Below are 19,761 nucleotides of genomic sequence, written 5' to 3' on the forward strand. Positions count from 1 at the left end.
TTCTGCAAGCCCAAGAGTGATTTTGGCTCTATCATTACTGATGTCAGTGGGGCCGGACTCAGACGGTAGGCGTTCCCATGGGAACGCCTCCGTCTGGCAGTCACGCCCCCGGCACGCCCACCAAAGTTGGGCGTGCTGTCAATCAACATCGACAGCACGCCCCCTTTGGTGCGAGACCCGGAGCGACGGAGAGCCCGTCGCTATCCGCGTCTCGCGCATGCGCACGACGGAGCTCCCTCAGTCGTGCGCATGCGCAGTGGGGCAACATCGACCCGTTTGCGAGCGTCCTTTGCTCGCGAACGGGTCTGAATGACCCCCCATGTTACATTGTCTGCGGCCGTAACCATCTCATCTCTATCTATCTATCTCATATCTATCTATGTCATATCTATCTATGTCATATCTATCTATGTCATATCTATCTATCTCTCTATCTCATATCTATCCATCTCATATCTATCTAATATCTATCTATCCATCTCTCTATCTCATACCTATCTATCTATCTATCTATCTATCTATCCACAAATAGAATAAACATTGACCAGCATTATGTGACATTAATAATATAATAATAACAGGAGCCCTCTCTCACTAGAGTACAGAACTGTTCAGTAGAAAAGGTCCAATCATTTTATTTTTGTTATTACACAGTTCTCTAGATAAATCCTTTTCTGAAGGTTTAAAGACGCCGATGCAGTTTTATACACGACGACAGCTCCATTCTAAGGACATGATTTCGGCGGTAGACGGGGGTCAGACCTTCCCTGGAAAACATGTAAAGGAAAATGATGCGATAAACTTTACAGCAGCACATAAGAAGTAAAAGGGATCTTTCCTTGTCACTGGGAATAGAGAGGTATATAATATACAGCAGTTAGAAACACAGGCCCCCCCTCCGAGGCAATAACAAAATGCAGGTTCACCGCACGGGCTCGGATGAGGCGAGGTGAGGAGTCTGCGCCATTGTTTTCAATCTTCAGGAGCACGTCTGCCTGCCGAAGTCTCATTACAGGTACAAAGTGACATTAAACAGCGGGTTTCTCTGGGAAACGGAAACATTTTCTCACTTCTATCTTTCAATTACAGCATTTTAAGTCTTACGGAATGACTTTTCCGCAGGTGACTTTGGCAGAAGCCGTAATAAATATGCAGCTTTGGGACTTTGGAGCGTTAATGGCTCCTGAAACTAATGGCGGAGCCTGGGCGCCTGCTAGGCGGCTGGGGAAACCCGCAGAGAGTCATTGTCTTTGTCCTGCGTCTGTGTTTTTCGCGCTACGCCAAGACGGCGGTGTAGAATTAGTGGCTGCTCGGGATCAGACAGGAGTTATTGTATCTGGTAGTGTTATTCCGAGTAAAATGACGTTCACTCACTCTCTTCCCAACCGTCCCAAATTTGTGGTCCTTAAATGGGGCGGCGCTTATGGGGAAATGGGTGGGGCTTTACCGGGAAAGGGGGCGTGGCCATGCAGGTGCCAATTTTAACCTCATTCTGCCGGGACAAAAAGTCTATTTTTCATTGCCCAAACCAACGTTTCAACATGCAAATTTCCTCTCGGGAATCTCACAGAGGGGAGGCTTCAGGGACAAACCAATCGCAAGGGGTACGATGAAACAATCCCACATCCACACCCCAAGGGTCTACCAAATTCTGAATGTGTCCCAATTCAGAATGATTATTTCACTCATCTCTATATATAACTGCCGCCGGTTCGTTACCCTAATTCATTTATGCCCAGTGGTCAGACGGCCCCGTTGCCAATTTTGAAAATACAGTTGCTACATACAGGACTGATCGGGAAGCTAACGTCTCCGTTCAGTAGGAAACAACATTGCAATGGCTCCATTTTAATTGCAGAAATCCTGGATTATATTTAATGGAGATGCACTGACTGGTTCCAGACAGAATTAATATGCAAATGGGGTTACCTTTATTATTAAACAAACAAATGGGCTGTCAGATGACTTCATTAGGACGATCGGTAGCAGTGTAATTTCCCTGATAGAGGCTCCAGCGTTAAATGACTGTGTGTGCATGTATGTGATATACATTATTTCCTAATCTTTCTCGGCCGTTTGTTTGTTACAATGTAGCGCGTAAACTAGAGGCCCTTATCAGAGCCTGAGAGTAAAGGTCCCCATACATCAGCAATTGATTGCAGCAATCGTGCAATTTGCAATCGATTGTGTATAAAAATCTTTCCCTTTTTCAATCGATTGTGGCAATTCTGCAATCGATTGAAAAAGGGAAAGATTTTTATATACAAATCGATTGCAAATTGCACGATTGCCGCAATCAATTGCTGATGTATGGGACCTTAGGGCCTGATTCAGAGCCGGACGCTCTGACCAGAGAGCTCGCTCTGAATCAGGGCCCTCCTACCTAAAAATGGAGCGGCCATGATGATGGTCTTGACCATCGCGACCATCGGGCTTGCGAGGAGACCCTGCGGTAGGGTCTCGTGGCCGCAAGCCCTGGAGTGATTTTGGCTCTATCAGAGCCAAAATCACTCCCACTGACATCACTAGTGATGTCAGTGGGGCCGGCTTCAGACGGTAGGCGTTCCCATGGGAACGCCTCCATCTGGCAGCCACGCCCCCGGCACGCCCACCAAAGGGGGCGTGCTGTCAGTCACCATCGACAGCACGCCCCCTTTGGTGCGAGACCCCAAGCGACAGCTTGGCTGTCGCTATGCGGGTCTCGCGCATGTGCACGACGGAGCTCCCTCCGTCGTGCGCATGCGCATTAGGGCACCATTGACCCGCTTGCGAGCGTCCTGCGCTTGCGAGCGGGTCTGAATTAGGCCCTTAATACCTAATCACCAGTGGAGGCTTAATTCAATAATTAGCAATATTTTAAAGGGATTTATTTGCTTTTTCAGTGACCTTTCCACCCGTCACGGTTATATGTATGCAGAGGCTGGTTATATAGCCTCTCGGCGTTATATTGTTATCATTATCCTCCTTTTATATCTACACATTTATTACAGGCACTACAGTAGGTGTGATCTCCGCTGTGCACAGCTGGGCTGTTTGCAGCAAATCTCTGCCGTAGAGACAGACTGATTGCTGAATGGGTCATTAACAGATATTTTCGGCGCAGCAATAACTTTTTTTTTTTTTTCCTTATCATTTGTTCTCACCGTTAACAAAGTGTCTGCAAAAAATTATCCTGCGATCCAGGTAGATAGAAAACAACAGTGAGATAAATTGAATCTGTAATTTTAGATTGTTGGGATCTGTGGCATCAAAATTATTAGTGTTATACCTATTTTACACCAAAAACCCAGGTCTGACCTGGGCTTTCAGAGATGGTTCCAACCCAGGTCAGACACCGTTTACACAGCACCATCAATCTGGGTTATTCCCAGGTCAGCCCCGTTCACACTGAACCTGGGTCTGCCCTGCTAAACTTGTGAGGTCATAAAAAGTGGGAGGAGACTGCTCCACAGCCCCCAATCAGCCAATTTTAGGCATGACCCAGGTCAGATAACCCGGGTTGCACCGTTTACACTGCAATATTACCCAGGCCCATCCTGGGTCCGACCCTGGTAGCTACCTGGGTTCAATTGCCGGGTCACTTGACCTGGGTTATTTATAAGGGACCCTTTTACACTGAGCTGCGACCCGGGTAGACCCAGCAATAACCCATGTTTTTGCTCTGGTGCAAAAGGGGTATTATAGTGACCGTTTCAGACTTGGAGCAAAGCAATAAAATCACCTAAATTGCAGTATTATAATAAAGCTGTCCAGCAATAGTGGGCTACATGCACAAGCAGCCAGTATGCACCCTGCATGCAAACATAATACATGGATATGCACCAGGGACGTGCAGTCAGTCATATGCCTGAGATTTGATATAAAATGAATAGAATACAAAGAAGACATTTATAACTTATATACATCTTTGTTTATTGTAATAATTGTTATAGTTAACACTCACCAGCTTTGTGGAGCTCTTTGGGACTGTAGGGAGATGAGAGATGAGGCAGCAACAGCTCAGCCTCGCTTCTGTATAATCAGACACTGCTTGCAGAGTTAGGGGGCGGGGCCACACCATGGGCAGTGAGCCGCACAGAAAGAGAACTAATAGAGGCATACCTCTGAGTATGGGAGGGAGTGACTTAAGCACTGATTGACACCTTAGATGTGTCATGTGACCAAGAAGTGCACTTCAGTGTTTAGATATCGGAGCTCAGCATCAAGAGAAGACACCGTGAGGCAGGGAGGAGAATCAATAGACACTGAAGCTTATTGTAGTGAGGGGAGAGTTATAGTGGATAGGGGCTGAGACAGGCTCCCAGCACTCAGACTCCATGTGTACCTCCCCAGCCATTGACCTCACCGCACGCCACTGAGATACACCTCGTATTTCTGTCTCTCTTTCTCTCTAATACAGCTTGTTACTTGTGGGGTCCGCAGAGGCTGGCTGGCAACTTTAAGGCTGGTGCAAAAATGCAATCGAGTGGCCCCAGCTTTTCTACAAGTGCGCGGCTATGGAAAAATAGATGTGGCAAAAATACCTGCAGGCGTGGTTTTTCTAATGGGGATGCAGTCTAAATGTATAGTAGAATATATGGAAAATTATTATGTTAAAGAACTATTGTCCTGATTCAGAGCCGGACGCTCTGACAGAGCGCTCGCTCAGAATCAGGGCCGGCCTTCTTGCTTTTTAGAGCGGCCCCGTGGCCGCTCGCATAGCTGTGGGTGACCACCCAAAGCTATAGCGAGCGGCCAGGAAGATGGTTGCGATGGTCAAGACCATCGGGCTTGCGACGAGACCCTTGTGGTAGGGTCTTGTTGCCGCAAGCCCCAGAGAGATTTACAGAGCCGAAATCTCTCCCACTGACATCACTCGTGATGTCAGTGGGGCCGGCCCCAGACAGAGGCGTTTACATGGGAACGCCTCCGTTTGGGCAGCCACTCCCCCGGCCCGCCCACCAAAGGGGGCGTGCTGTCACTGCCCCTTTGGTACGAGACCCGGAGCGACCGGTTGCCCGTCGCTATCCGGGTCTCGCGCATGCGTACGACGGAGCCGGCTCAGTCGTGCGCATGCGCTGTGGGCCACCATCGACCAGCGCTTGCGACCGGGTCTGAATCAGGCTCTATAATCAAATACATCACCTACCAGCCCTGTCTGACTATTCTAGTGACTGATATAAAATATAGGAAACAATCATATAATACAACATACAGGTGCTAAAATTGGAGACTATCAAGATTTAAGCTTAAGCCAATGTGCTTTACCAAATGATACACCCTTACCCCTGCTCACAAAGGGCGGTCCTGCCCCTCCCTTATAATTATCTACTTGCAAATGTGAGCACTGGTACCTCTGATCACACATCACGGCAAATCAGAAACAGTATAATAATATATATAAATATAAATATATATATATATATATACACACACACACACATATATATATATATATATATATATATATATATGACACAGATAATACTTGTATATCATTGTTTAGCTCCACCCTCAGTTTCTGAACCTATTTTTCCAGAAACATAGCACTAGTACAGTGTTGGCTAACCTTGACACTCCAGCTGTTGTGGAACTATATATCCCAGCATGCCCTGCCACAGTTTTAGCATGCCCTAATAGCAAAACTGTAGCAGTGCATGCTGGGTTATGTAGTTCCATAACAGCTGGAATGTCAAGGTTAGCCAACACTGCACATATATACATATATACACACACACACGCTGTATATACACACAGTGTATATGTGTATATATTTTACTGAATAAAAGCTTACATTTATTAAAATCTTAAAACATACAATCTACTGCATATACAATAACAATCTGTGAGAAACATAGGGATCAGCTTACAGTATATTGGTAAAATAAACAGAAAAATAGAATTCCCAATATTTTTGTAATAAAAGTCAGATCTGGCCCCTGTTTTCTTCATTAAAGATCAAATTGCAGATTAATTTAAAATGAAATCCCAATACCAATTTAAAAGCAAACCCCAGATCAGCCCCCTCCCCACTATTCCTCATTAATAAGTAATTTGCCAATATCTCACAGTCAAAGACCCCTCACTGACAATCAGGCCACTCAAAAAATAAGGCCCAAGGCCGAAACCACCCCTTCTTCATTAACAAGCAGACCCAATGTAAGCCGAGTTGGTGGGGGGGCACGATGGCATCGTGGCCATCCCCAGACTGCCCTCTTTTGCTTGGTAAGTGGGCAGCTGCGTGCGGTTTGCGGGGTGTGGATGTGAGGCGGCCGGCTCCAGGAGACTTCTGCGCGACCAGGAGTGCCGCACGATTTTCAGGAGCCTCTTGGTCATTCCGGGACAGTAGCCAGGAGTGAGGGCGGCTGCTTATCCTGACATTGCAGCCCTCCAATGAAAGGAGGGGATTTCTTACATATTTCTTATCACTTTCACCTTATGAAAAGATGTCTCTTCTGTGAAGTATTAAAATAATTCTTGGTTCTAGTCACAATGGCTGCTTAACCAGGTGATGTGGCCTTACCAATCAGCACTGATGATTCCGCTCCCTATTATACTACAGGTTGAGTCTCCCGTATCCAAAAAGCTTGGGACCAGGGGTATTTTGGATAACGGAATATTCCGTATTTTGGAATATTTGCATACCATAATGAAATATCTTGGGAATGGGACCCCAATATACACACAGAATGTATTTATGTGTTATATACACCTTATACAGACAGCCTGCAGGTCATTTTATACAATATTTTCAATAATTTTGTGGCTCAAGCAAAGTTTGTGTACATACATGAAATTCATTTATGTTTCATATACACACAGGGCCTGATTCAGAGCCGGACGCTATTTGCGCTCGCTCGTTCAGAAAAAGGGGGTGGCTATTCAAATGAACCATTCGCTCTTTGCGGTCTGTTCACGCCTCCATGTCTGAACGAGCGAACAAAACTTGCGGACGTTTATTTGAAAAATACGCCCCCTGGCCGCTCGCATCATACGTCATGGCCGCTATTTATTAGATTAATCGAGTACATCGATCAGCGTATGAACTGCTCGCTATTCTTGTGGTTGGTTTTTCCTACCACTATATTGCGAGCAGTTTTGAATATAAAACAACCAGGTGACATGGTCAATGACGCTGCTATATTAATTATGCACACCCATAAAACGCCCGTTTTGACCTTTAAGCACGCCTGCGTTCTTAATTCCACTCCCCGTTTTCAAGCACCTTCCCCTGTTACCACCCACATACGCCTCATCCTGTCACTCAAAGTAGCAGGCATTCACTATATAGCGAACAAACGTTTTTCGGCCACACTGACTGGTTCACGCATGCGTATTATAAACCGTACGCATGCGCAGAAGTGCAAACATCGCTCGGAACGAGCGTACTGCCGCTTACGAGTGGCTCTGAATCAGGCCCACAGCCTGATGGTAATTTTATACAATATTTTTTAATAATTTGTGCCTTAGACAAAGTTTGTGTACATTGAACCATCAAAAATCAAAGGTTTCATTATCTCAGTCATGCCAAAATTATTCCGTATTTCGGAATATTTGGATATGGGAGACTCAACCTGTCTGTAGTTGAAGTTAAATTGGTAGCACTCACAAAATTAAGTTGGGGTGATAATATTTTTATCTCTACGTAGCTTCGCCTGTCCGTCAGCTTGCAGAACACTAAACGTAAGCCAGTCACCATCCGGTGACATCACAGCAGGTCCAAACTCGTTATCCATCACATATTACAGGCAATACAAAGCAAATGGAGAATGCAGGTTGCAGGTGGCAGTCATTACATGGAAGTGTTTTATGGTAACTGCATAATAATAATGCCGTGTACGGAGGTTGGACAGTGCTCGGGAAAAATAACAGAATATCAATTAGCAGACGGGGAGCCGCTATCAATTGGTTTATGTTCTGTCTCACCTCTGCCCATTAAAGTACAATAAAGGTACTTCCATGCTGCAGTGCTTTATTCCTGCGCATTTGTTTTTGCCGCAAACGTAATGTAGATGCTTCAATTAGATATAATGTACATACAGTCATTTCAAACATGCTTTTTTTCCTCTATAATTTGGTCTCATATAAATCGTCGCAATCCTATGTCACAAGATATGGAAAGGAAAATGTTCTTTGTATGATGCAATCTTCAAACTGAATTCCAGACTATTCCAAGAAATATATGAGAATGTTATATTGTGCATTCCTGGGCTGTGACTGGGAGGTCGCTACACAGATGCGCGAAGATCTTCCGTCATATGGGCATGTGCTGGGAGTGTCGCTGGCGTGGCGCATGAGTGATTTGGGACTTGGGGTGATTCAGCTTAGGACAGATTTGCAAAGCTACACGCAGGCTATAGATATATGCACGCAGGCTATAGATATATGATGTATGCACGCAGGCTATAGATATATGATGTATGCATGCAGGCTATAGATATATGATGTATGCACGCAGGCTATAGATATATGATGTATGCACGCAGGCAGCTTTACAATTCCTTCCTTGCTAATACGCAAATGCAGCAGGAGATATATGACACGGACACCCCATGCTACATTTACGATCCCAGCACTGCAACCGAGGTCGCAAGCTGGGATCACCATCACGACCATTGGTCGCGAAGGTGGATGGCGACGGGTCGCCTGCCAGCTAAGTAAGCCAGCTGAGTAAACCTCAGCTTACACAAGCTATCCAGCTTTGGAGGCCAAGAAACTGCGTCCGTGGACACAACCCCTGGCCTTGCCATTCCTGGAAAATGAGGCCAACACGCCCACGTTTCCGGGAACGTCGGCCATCCCCGCCGCCGCACCGCCCCTTAAATGCCTCTGCCTGTCAAGGGGCTGCGTGCTATCACGCAGGACCTGTTCTGCACTTTCGCAGAACGGGTCCTGCGCACGTACAGGTTCCTGATAATCGGGAATCTGCGTTCAGCATTGCTGAATCAGCCCCTCAGACGTTTAATCGTGTACATTGGAGACCATACTGCGATGGAGAATCTGCATCTAGCAAGCGGCTGGCGCACGTCCTGATGGCCCTTGCACACCAGAGGAGTGGCTGATACTAGCATAGCATTCTCACAGATGCGACTACAGCAAAAAAAAACGCTAACGCAGTGGCAGCAGGGTCTGACTTAGAATGAGGTCCTATAAAATAAGGCCCTATATAGTGAATCACATGAATTTACGGTGAATCTCATCATCATGGTCTTTCCCCTCACTGCACAAAGCCACAATCCTCGGCACTGTACTGTGACTCCCACACTTCCCACCTTGGCGTCACAAGCAGGTATCTCTTGGTAGGTGCATAAAAAAACTCGGTAAGCAGAGGTTAAAATACAGCTGCAGGCTCCATTCCCTGGACAGATTGCAGAAAACAATCCTGCTAGTCCCCATGAACCCTCTTTTATCTTAAATAAATAAATGTGACTGGAGTCCAAGCTCCACTTGAAGAAACCTATTTACTAACAATCACCAGGCTCAACGCATTGATAGAAATGAAATAAATTCTGTTACCGTCGCAATGTATGAATAAGACAGCATCAGCCATTTACCGCTGCTATTGATAAAGGAGACAGACCCCACTGTAAGACTTTGCAGATCGGAGTTTGGCAGAATAGGGGGACACACTGCCGTGCTGTTACTCCCCTACAGAGGTCACTGCGCCTAGTTTTGCAGAGCAGCGCACAAACAAGATTCCATTTTGCGGAGCCTGAAGTAACACTGCCGGCCTTTATTCAGCCTGATGATGATGTTACCAATCTCACACACCGATTTTATCAGGAATATTTTTTTTTTCTTACAGCACCTAATCAATTCTTTTGTAGCTCGAAACTGACTAAACCAGTTCTTGAACTTCCAAGGAACGAAGACGGTTGTTCATGATCTGGGTCTAAGCGGCTGGAGAGCGTTAATCATGGGAGGAACGGACGGATGATTAAAGGCTTTGAGAGCGAAGATCAGAAATTATTAGCACAAGATATGATGATTGTGACATTAGTTGTAGCGGTGATAAATTGGAACGTGGGATTATAATGCACAGTCCGCATGCAGAACCTGTACACGAGGAGTAGAAATCAGGGCAGACAGACCACAGTAATTGAAAATTGTAACTTATGGTAGCGCTTGGCTGCTTCATAGGGATGTGCTATGAAAGTAATGTTTAATGTGCTGAGCGTTTTTATTTTTAATATGAGCATCATTCATTTTCAAAATCCAAACATATACGGTGGTGGAAAATAGCGGACATCTTGCATCTCTAATCAACCCTGCGTGGTTCCAAAGATTTTTAATTACTGCAATATTAATATTTAAACAGCAATATGTCACATTTATGAGCATTTATTTTATCGTGAAAGTTTTATGCCAGCAATCACGTGTGCATGGATATTTACGTAGGCTTTGCTGATGTATTTTAACAGAAATACCATCATTTAATAATACATTAAATAGCATCAGATTTGTTCAAAATCTAAAAAAAAAAAAAAAAAAAAGGATCTAACAAAGAACCACATCCATTTATTTCCTGGGACCGAATGACCTACAGTACAGTACGTCAGTGCCGCATGGACAGCGTTAGGTGACAGGGTCACGGGTTCCAATGTTACGGCTGGCGTCGCGATTCCTCCTGAAGTCCTGTGCAGCAAAATGCCAGCATGCAGTCACTGCGAGGATCAAGGGGGCAGAGCGTTCGCTCTCTAACACCTGAAATCGCTCAGGGTTCCCCGTGGATTTAGACAATTCTCAAAGCTACAAGTGTTGGTTACGGGACTCACTTGCTGCATACCAATTCGTAGTTAGGAGCTCATTCAGAGCCGCTCGCTAGATGCGTTCACTCAGCACCCTGCGTATGCAAATCCAGCGCATGCCCGGCAAGGCAGGCGATCGCACGGCAAGGCATTAGCACGCAAACTATGTCTTGGCGTGCGATCACTTTGTGTATGCAGACGCCCAGCAGCCATTCATAAGACGCCCGCTTGCGCACGTCATCTCCTGGTAGTGCATGAAACCATTGGTACGTCGAACACCATCGGATGGGTTCGCAGCGCTTGAGGTTGACTATACCCTGCCGCGAGCACTACGATCACTTCAGTGTGAAATACAATCAAGTGATGTGTCTTATGACGCTGCCTTTCAATTATGCACGCCTCTGAAACTGCGCTGAGACACTCAAGCACGCCTGCGTTCGAACCACCACTCCCCCGTTTCTAGTGGGATGCCCTTGTTAACACCCACAAACGGCCTCTCCTGTCACTCATTTAATTGGGCTGTCTATGCTGGACGAGCGAGCGCTTCACGATCTTTCGCAGTGGTTCACGCACGTGCATTGCGATGCATGTGCAGATTGCAAAAATCGTCCAGCTACGAGCGATCGCATCCTAGCGAGTGGGTCTGAATCAGCTTCTTAATTCCAACCTGTCACCTACAGTACATATAACTGCATGTTAAACAGGTATCAGAGCAGACAACATATAAGCATTTAGTGCCTGTTACCGCTGTATATTACAGTCCACGCCATGCATAGGCAAGCCTTGGCACTGGTGGTTCCACAAGGAGGATGTTTTGAGTGGCATCTGTGGGTTCAGTTCCTCTCCTATTAAGAGTGCTGCTCCTCCCCTCCTGCACCACATCTCTCCCTCATACAGGAGGTTAGACCCTCTCCAAACTGGAGAACCCAAGCTGGCCCTCATGCCCAGCGAAGCCTGGGTCTCTGGTGAGAAAACTTGCCACATAGTTACTGCTGCTCACACTTGAATAATGGTACAAAATTTGGAAACAATTCCAGACTACAAATTATCAACTTAACTTGAGCAAACTAGCTTCACAAAGAGGAAGGCTAGGGAAGCCACTAACATTTTTAGTATCCTTTATTACTTTTGGAAATCTTTGTATATGTTTCATTGGTACCGTAGTGGCACTTCAAAATATTTATTTGGCTTGTAATGTTACACGTGTGGCATCCAAAATAAGAAACGTTGTCTAACTCTGGTCTTGCGTTTACAGGTGTGCATGAAGTCAGCCATCTCCCGGCAGGAGGTAGGTATTGATGAGTATTAAAAGAGCAACATGTGAGCATCCGGTAATGTCACTGGATCCTAATGGGCTGCCTGCTTGCACCTATTGGCTCAGCTCACAAAACCGTCTGATACATGCTACCAGGACTCTTTAGGACAGTTTACTTTACACAGGTGCAAACCTCCCAGCTTTGTCCACAGGAAAAGGGGGTCTCGCCGAGCTGATCTGGGGGTGTGGCCATTCCAAGTGGGGGGTGGTGCCTAGTGCTGCCAAAGCTCCCCTAAAAACAGTGCTGCATGCGCCATAGTGACTGGGACACACTTGGCAAAATTTGTAGCAGACAGAAGGAGACAGTTGGGTGAGATGCAGGTAGGTGGACTAGTGCACATGCTCTCCCAGTGAACAATGCAGAGGAAAAACCAGCATGTCGTTACCAGTTGAGCGAGTTTATGTGTTCTGAAACACTGTGATGAAAACAGTCATTTGCTAAACACGTGACAGTGCGCTGGCCCTTTAAGCAACTACATTATCTATGCTATCGAATTTGTGAGTGCATGTGTATATATTACTTATTATATATTTATTTATTTATGAATATTTGGCCATTCACATCAGTCCCTGCCCAAGTGGAACTTGCAATCTGTATTTCCTATTAAATGCGCGCACACACACACACACACTAGGGTTCATTTTGTTGGCAGCTAATTAACCTACCAGTATATTTTTTGGAGCGTGGGAGGAAACCGGAGCACCCGGACAGGACCGGCACTAGGCTGTGCAGCGCCCAGCGCCATACTGAGTTGCCGCCCCTTCCCTCCCTACCCTTGAGCTTAAATATTTCCTCTACCTCCAGGAGGGAGGTGGGCGTTTCCTGCGCCCTCCGGATACAGTGACGCTCCGGGTGATGGACCGGCTTGCCCGTGCTTGGAGCCGCTACTGCACCTGGAGGAAACTCACGCAAGCACAGGGAGAACATACAAACTCCACACATTTAGGGCCGTTGCCTACTCTCCTGATTTTCAAGGAGTTCACATGTACCTCTAGTAGAGATGGCGGCGCTCCTGAAACCTCTACTTTGGAACATACTTACCGACATTTGGCCAGCCCCCTCCGGGAGGGGCCATCCAGGTCGGTGCAACACGGCGGGTGGGGGCGGTTTAGGCAGGGGCGTGCCGACACGATAGTGTCATCGTGGCCCCGACCCTGCTTTAAAATGACGATATGCCGGCATTATAAAGCAGGGGCGGTGCTACGATGATGCGATTCAGGCTAATTTCTTTCGCGGGGGGCTGGCCCGCCATTCCGGGGGACTTCCCTACTCTTGCGGGGTGCCGAGAACGGCACCCATTATTCGGGAGCCTCCCGGCAGTCCCGGGAGAGTAGGCAAGTATGATTTGGAAGTGGGTGGGGGCTTGGCTTTGCAGATCGTACTATCGTGGACCTCCCCTCTCTATGCAATGATGTCAATAGCGGCATTACGACACAAATCGTATTGTCCCACCTTTTTGGTAGCCTCCCAAACATTAACTAATTTTAGTCTCTGCTCTACAAAACAACTTTCTTATTCCCCATGCAATCTGAAATAAAGGGAAAACAATGAATATTTTGCACCATGCCTTGGCTGTTTTGTGTGCATCATAAATCCGAATACTTAAAGTAGGTGCTGAGTAGGCTTTAACTGAAAACATAGTATGGAGAGTTGTTTTATAACTAAAACACATAGCCGGATCTCCACCTACCACTCTGAGCCAGTGGGCGGCCATATTGTGCCACGTTGATGCGTCACTTCCTGTATTACTGGGGCCTGTCAGGTGACCGCACACAAAGCCTGATTGCATTTTTCCGCAGTCATCTTCCAAAGTCATTTTGCCAACGTGTCCAATGATGATCTGATCGGTTCTGATCAGTTTATTATCGGGCACTGCAGCTGAATTCCGCCAGCATACGCTGGAGTATCGGCCACCGCAATGTCACGTCAGGAGTGACCAGCTTTAGGTGACCGTCGAGGTCTAAACTGTCCCCCCCCCCCTGAGATGATTGTACCTCTTACTGTGCATAGGAAGATAGGCGCACAGTAACAGAACACAGCCTACACAGAGAGGGAAAAGGCTCCCTTTGTACTGTATTGTGAATTCAGCAAAGGGACCCTGTCACAAGTCCTAGTGGGACGCCTGTATCAAAGCATTCAACAGTTGCATTGTTTTTATTGAGAAATCCGAGTGTGCGTGCTGGTGAATTAATTCCAGGAGTACAACGTCTCAATGGACAAAGGATAAAGTAATTCTCGGGAGCGAAAACATGGAGATGGGCAGAGATAAACATTTCTATATCTGCTCCATTACCCGGGAGGTGGTAAAGTCCTGAGATTTCATTGCAGCAAACAATTACCATGTGAAAGGAAGCATACCGCACGGTGTAATTACTCTGCATGTCTCTCTAATCACCAACGCCCTCCTACCATCCAGCAGCTCTCTCGTCATCTCACTCCTACCTGAGCTAGCGCCGATAAGCCGGTTATTCCCTACTATGATCAGGTGGCAGCTAAAAAGAGTCCGGGGCGACCATTCAGTTATTTTCATAACCTTCGGCATATGGTATCGGGAGCGCAGCGATAATAGCTTTGCCATAGATGTGCCATATTTTATGTGTATCGGTAACTACTCAATGTGACTGCCATATACTAAAAAATATGAGGAGAGGTGGGTAGAGGAAGTAGCTAGCCGTGGCATCTAAAAATCGTTGACAGCGCCCAACTTTTGGGGCCATTATTTGCTGGCGCTTCGCTGTTGAAAAAAAAAAAATAAGTAATTTGAAATGTCTCATTGGCAGGAGCTATAATGATGCACGGAAAAATCCAATACCGACCTCTGTTAGGTCCTGTAACAGCAACGGGCAGCCACGAGCAGTGCCTATTGCTTTAAGTTAACCCCATGTCAGGTATTTAGATCGCTTGTCTTTGAAGGAAAAGAGTGCACAGTATAACGGAGCAATATATGGCTAACAGACTTCACAGTACAGATGACGAGTCAAACACTGCAAGGTGTTCATGATAGTCTCTAATATAAGTCAAGCTTTTGAATGAAACATGAATAACACACACATATATAAATACACATACACACATATACAGTATATATATATATATATATATATATATATATATATATTCAAATGAAGAAAACTAACTTATGAGAGGACAGCGACTATTCCACAGAATTTTAGCGTCACTAAAAACCTTGACATAGTCTGACACCCGTTCAATACCCAATACCTGGAAATCCGCAGCATAGAGAAGAGATTCCCAAACTCGGTTCGCAAGGCACCCTAACGGTCCAGGTTTTAACTATATCCATGCTTGACCACAGGTGACTTGATTAGTACCTCAGTTAATTGGATTTAACCACCTGTGCTCAAGCATGGGATACCACTAAAACCTTAACTGTTGGCGTGCCCTGAGGACCACATTTGGGAACCTCTGGTATAGAGTGTATATAACTACTTCAGTGGTTCTCAAACTCGGTCCTCAGGACCCCACACAGGTCACATTTTCCAGTTCTCCTGGCAGGTGCACAAGTGTAGTCATTACTCACTGAAACATTTTAAAAGATCCACAGATGGAGCTAATTATTTCACCTGTGATTCTGTGAGGAGACCTGGAAAACATGCCCTGTTTGTGGTCCTGAGGACCGAGTTTGAGAACCTGTGAACTACTTTATCTTACCAAGGGGCTAAATCAGTGATTCCCAACCTCGGTCCTCAAGGCACACTAACAGTCCTGGTTTTAGTGATATCCATGCTTAAGCACAGATGGTTAAATCAAAATAACTAGGGTACTAATTAAGTCACCTGTGCTCAACTATGGCTATCCTTAAAACCTGGACTGTTAGTGTGCCTCGAGGACCGTGGTTGGGAACCCCTGGGCTAAATAGATGGAAAGGCTTATTACTGACGCAGTCTTTTCCTGCCATACTTCTGGAAGTATATTAAGCTTGGACATGAATTCTCCCCTAATACTATCCTAATGATGTCAATCAATGTTTTACACTGTATCTTAAGTCCTATTGCCCTTTATAATGCACAATGACCTTCTCCAAGACAAAATCAGTGTGTATAGTTTGTATGTTCTCCCCTTTTTGACGTTAGTTTTCTCTCATGGTCTGAAGACATACATGTAAGGTTACTGGCCCATGGTATCTGGGAGTGGGTGGGCGGCTATAGTTGGGGCAGGGGTTCTTGTGCCTGGATAAGGTTATTTTGAACGGTGCGGTGGAATATGCCAGTGCAATAGGAATAAAGAGTTAATGATAATAACACACTTGTGTCAGTAAGTACTATATCATAAGGCTTAACACAATATATATATATATCTCTTGTTGTATTACATCAGCCATAGTGCGACATCTGATCCACACAATATTAATACTCAAGTCCTTGCAATTTTAGACCAATTTAAAAGTGGGAACACTGCAATACAGTAAACAGGTAAGACATCAATAAGCACTGTATACCATACCGGACTTATTAACACGTGCAACATAAAAGGCTTTTGCACAAGATGACGGGGGCACGCAAGGAAAAAGCAACCCCCTGTGTTTAACCCTTTACTAGCCCAACAGACAGGTGATCTGTTATTTAAATCCATATACAGTCACAAAGGCCATTATAATATTGACGTCATTGCGTTGCATTCATTTTATGAAAGAAACCTATATATAACAGACCTAAGAAATAGTATCAGCCTCAAAGTTGTCAAGTTACTGAACCTCTGGTGATACACATGTCTGCGGCACAAAGTTAGCAACATCTGAATACGCCTATGCTGGCTGCACCGTTACCGTAAAGCGGTTTAAAACTAAATATTTGAAATAAAATTGGGAACAAGATTTTTTTTTCGTAGAGGGGGGAGGGGGATGCAAAAACGTACCAGAAACCGCACAATAACAGACAAGTGCTCCAGAAAATGAGGGCTCATTCCATCCAGTGTACCAGTGTGCAGATTGTGTGCATTGGTCCTGACACTTGTATGACATTCGGCTATCACGCTGAGGTTAGTGTAACAGAGGTCAGCATGGCCAGGACAGTTGTAAGGGAAATGAAACAAGGCATTTACCTTGTTACATGCCATACAAAAGGCATTTGCACTCTTAATAAACGAGGCTGCGTAGGGCAGTGAGCTGCAGGTGGGTTGGGTTCCTTCACATAATAACAAAAACAAACAGCTGATATATATATATATTATATATAATATAAATGAAAAAAAATATTTTTGTTAATTGTTTTAGTATACGAAGGTTATAGACTTACAGATTTTACGATATTTTATATTTAGTTGGCAGCAATGTCATACAATAGCCATGGACACTGGTAGACCCTAGAGAAGATGTACAGTGGGCAACCTGTGGTTCTCCAGCTGTTGTGGAACTACAAGTACCACCATGTCTTCTACAAGAGCTGGGGCGCCGCGTCACATTGTGTCTTACGGTCTAAGTGACATGGGACTCGGAATCATGATGTCAGCAATTGACACTATGGAAAACAAAATGATACTGCATTGTGATATCGTGTGTTATATGGTGCAGGATTCAATGTGAGAACCTTTGCACCATTGCATACCCCCATAGTGGCATTGTGCAATTGTTGGGGGACACAGTATAATAGGGTCAAGTTAAGAAACAAAAATAGTGATACTTTTGAAAGAAGAAGTGTTCCATAAATATATTCTCCCTCCCTATAAATGAACAGGATTCAGACTTCCATTGATTCCCAACAACATTATCATACCTTGTATTGCGGAGCTGATAGAAGATCCTGATAACAGTGTTTCCTATCCAGGTCTTAGGTGAACGTGTATAGTGAGACAGCCATTGCCACGCCAGGAAAACACCGGGGGCGGGTGGGTCTTGCCCTTGGATGAAATGTTGGATGCTCCGGGAAGTAGCAGTGATGTAAGGACCTTAAGGGTTAGATACTGAAGAGATAAGAGATAGTTCTCCTGGTCTGATCTGAAGGTGGTGATGTCCTCAGGGGGTCTCAGAGAAAATCTATCCCTTTACATGTAGAGGTTAGGAGGGCAGTGAATCAGGATTGCCCTGAATAAAAGTACATACTGACTATTGTCTCTGGGGTGTCAGTGCAAGGGTTGGGTTGAAGACATAAGGGCTTCATGAAGTCCTACTTTGCAGCCTTGAAGTTTAGGGACGTTGTGATGCTTGATGATGTTGGGGAAATGGTGTCTTAGAGGTTCTTCAAACCAGTAGTTGACTCTGACAGTAAGGCTTATTTTAGCGGTCCAAGTCAAACTTTAAGATACTCTCACATGAGTGGTGTCCTGGGGAGGAGTTCTCACAATGTGGTGGGCTTCCTGGGTGGTCTCTAAATAAGAAAGTGGTCTGTGGATCAATTGACCACTTATTGGATGATCTCTATCTGTGGGTGGTTTCTCTGTAATAAGATGGTCTGTGGATCCCTCTGATGGAGTGGTCTTTCTGTAATAATGTGGTCTGTGGTACAGTGGACCTCAGATGGGGTAGTCTTTCTGTATTAAGGTGGTCTGTGGACCTCTTATGGAGTGGTCTCTTTAGTATGAAAGTGGTTTGCGGACCTCTGAAGGGGTTGTCTCTTAGTAAGAAGGTGGTCTGTGGACCTCTGATGGGGCGGTCTCTCAGTAAGAAGGTACAGTATGTGGTCCTCTGATAGGGTGGTCTCTCAGTGAGAAGGTGGCCAGTGAACCTCTGATGGTGTTGTCTCTCAGAAAGAAGTGGTCTTTGATGCAGTGGTCTCTCAGTAAGAAGGTGGTCAGTGTACCTCTGATGCAGTGGTCTCTCAGTAAGAAGGTACTGTATGTGGACCTCTGATGCGGTGGTCTCTCAGTAAGAAGGTTGACAGTGGACCTCTGGTGGGGTGGTTTCAGGCAGATGTTCTTGTTCTCAGGGTCTTCGATGTAGACCTTTGGGACTCCAGGAGAGGGGGCTCCTTCCCTGTAGGTCTCGCAGAGGATGTCTCCGCTCAGACAGACCCAGCAGGCCCGGGTGTTGGGCTCTGTCTCCTGGCCTGTGAGTCACACACAGCCTCGGAGCTCTCCTGATAGCACACAGGGCTCCCCCTCCAGATCTGCAGACCCTCAGCCCCCGGCGTCCTCAGGCTACAGGGCCGGCTGACACCCCGGCAGCCCTGCTGCTCCACGGCCCAGCTTTCAGCACCACGGAGAGCCGGCGAAATGAGACGGAGAGCCGGGACTCAGAGCAGTAGCAGCTGTAGAAGGAGGAGAGAATACACCGGACAGACGAGGAAAGGCAGAGCCGGGGGAAGGAGAGCAGGGCGGGGGCTCTGTGCATCTGTGGGATGGATCTCTCTGGCCGTTCACAGAAAAGTGATATCAGGGGCTGGAGTCTCCCTTCTCTCGGACTGAGCTCACACAGCTCTGCCTGCTCCTCTCACTGCATCTCCCGACTCCTAACAGCAGCATCTCCCCCTCCTCCCTGCTTCTCCTCCTCCATCCCTCCCCCTGGATGTGTCCCTCCCTCTCCCGGTATTCCTCCTCTCTGTGCCCTATCCCTCCTTTCCTCTATCCTATCTATCCCTCCTTCCCTCTGTGCACTATCTATCCCTCCTTCCCTCTGTGTCCTGTCTATCCCTCCTTCCCTCTGTGACCTATCTATCCCTCCTTCCCTCTGTGTCCTATCTATCCCTCCTTCCCTCTGTGTCCTATCTATCCCTCCTTCCCTCTGTGTCCTGTCTATCCCTCCTTCCCTCTGTGTCCTGTCTATC

At 46.1% G+C, this 19,761-nt stretch overlaps 1 protein-coding gene across 2 annotated transcripts in view; it reads right to left on the minus strand.

Annotated features, from left to right (window-relative positions):
* Positions 1 to 19,435, minus strand: part of LARGE1 (LARGE xylosyl- and glucuronyltransferase 1) — a 469,066-nt gene extending 449,631 nt beyond the window's left edge. Inside the window, exon 1 of one of the 2 annotated variants that reach the window (XM_088459224.1) lies at positions 17,776 to 19,435. The gene's annotated coding sequence lies outside the window, so the exon portion shown is untranslated. Of the gene's footprint in view, positions 1 to 15,265; positions 15,298 to 17,775 lie in introns of those variants that run through there. The other variant, XM_088459227.1, reaches the window with a different exon arrangement.
* Between the last annotated feature and the right edge of the window lie 326 nt (positions 19,436 to 19,761).

This window comes from Taudactylus pleione, unplaced genomic scaffold (assembly GCF_031769625.1).
Source record: "Taudactylus pleione unplaced genomic scaffold, aTauple2 ptg000903l, whole genome shotgun sequence".
Lineage (NCBI taxonomy): Eukaryota > Metazoa > Chordata > Amphibia > Anura > Myobatrachidae > Taudactylus > Taudactylus pleione.